A 2,065-nucleotide genomic window follows, 5' to 3' on the forward strand; every position below is an offset into this window, starting at 1 on the left:
AATTGCACCGAAAACACTGACCGGGCGTGACGCAACGTGCGTTTCGTGTCCGAATTCGTTCAACTCTTGCGTGGGGCCCTAACATGGGCATGCCCACTGCCTCCCAAAATTGGGTGACATTTCGTGCATGCCACCTCGTACCGCCCATGCAACCGGCACTGATCGGATATGAAGGATGTCAGCCCCGTACTGCGTTCTCGTGTTTGACTCAGCCGGTGGACCCCAAACTTTTTCCACACGCACTCATCACCAGGGCCATCATGCGTGCAAGTTTTCATAATTTTCCGACACCGTATGAATTTCTTATGGTTTTCTATATTAATTAGTTCTATATTAAGTAGTTTTTAATATAATTACATAATAAATTCTATATTTAGTATTGTTTTTAACATAACTACTTAATAAATTCTATATCAAGTAGTGTTTTTTAAGAAAAGTATTTTCCAAATTATTATTACTTATAAATTATAACAAAAAACTCTTTACTATTATGAAAACAACTGTATCCATTAATGCTAAACAAATAAAAAATAAATAATGAACATTACATAAATTATAGAACATTTATACAATACGTAGGGCTTTTCATTAATTATAGAACATTTATTAAAAAACTTAATATTATTTTTGAAACAATAAACAAATAACAAAAAAAATCTTCGACGGCGCGCGTTGGCCGGCCCAGTGACTGTGCGCGACGGCGCGCGTGGGCCGGCCCATTGACTGTGCGCGCGGTGCGGAGGCAGGGTCGGCGGGGGTGAGGACTAAAGTTTAGTCCCACCTCGCCCGCCGAACGATGCCGCGACCGCCTTATATACCAACCTCCCACCACCCTTTCGAACTCCTCTGATTCCCGCCCCGTCCCGCCACTGCCCCGTTTGACTGTGCTGAAGGCTGTAGCTGGGCCGAAAGGCCGGCCCTTTCGCCACCCAGCTTGATCGGGCCGGACCGATTAAGCGCAGTTGCGGCCTGCAAGCACAGGTGGGCTTATTTTTTTCATCACTACTTTTTTTGCCTTCTATGAGTCACGGCGCGGGGGGAGGTGGAAGGGGCTCTTTTTTAGTCCCACCTCGCACGCCGAGGGATGCCAGGACTGGCTTATATAGCCGCCTTTGAGCTATTTATTAGATAAGGTAGTAATAATGTCAGTTGACTTTAACCAAAGTCAACTGACATTATTACTATCTTATTTTTTAATATCAGCTCGTCAATTCACGCACAAATAACAATAGTAAAGTTTTCATATGTATAATTTAAATACGAAATAAATTCTGCATTAAGTACTCTTTTTAATATAATTACTTAATAAATTCTGTATTAAGTAGTGTTTTTAATTTAACTACTTAATAAATTCTATGTGAAGTAGTGTTTTTTATGAACGGTCTTTCCAAATTATTAGGTAGTAGCAATAAACTCATTAATATTTTTTAATAAGCTGAAAAATGTTAGGCATTAACGCAAAACTCATAAAAAAATTAAAACATAAACTGATTATTTTTACCTATAAATTGTAATAAAAAACTCATTATTCTTACTTATAAATTATAAAAAACACATTATTATTATAAAAAACAATTAGCCATTAATGCAACACATTACAGTACTAAACTTTGCATATATTTTAAGTATTTTTTAGCCATTAATTAACATTACATAAATATTAAAAATGTAATTACTAATCTACACAAATAACTGATTAAAATATTCATTACAAAAAAACTCATTATCAATTAATTATCAAAAAACTCATTATTGTTTTAGCAATTAATTATAAAAAACTCATTATTTTTTCCTATAAATTGTAATAAACAACTCATTATTGTTATAATAAATATAGTTAACAATTCTATATTACGTATGGATTTTTATTAATTATAGAATTTTTTATACGATAAAGAAAGGCATAAATAACTAAAAAAACTTAATACTATTTTTTTTAAGTCTTGACTGTGCGCGACGGCCCAGTGATTGTGCGCGACGGCGCGCGTGGGCCGGCCCATTGACTGTGCGCGCGGTGCGGGGGCAGGATCGGCGGGGGTGAGGACTAAAGTTTAGTCCCACCTCG

This window comes from Triticum aestivum, chromosome 5D (genome assembly GCF_018294505.1).
Source record: "Triticum aestivum cultivar Chinese Spring chromosome 5D, IWGSC CS RefSeq v2.1, whole genome shotgun sequence".
Taxonomy (NCBI): domain Eukaryota; kingdom Viridiplantae; phylum Streptophyta; class Magnoliopsida; order Poales; family Poaceae; genus Triticum; species Triticum aestivum.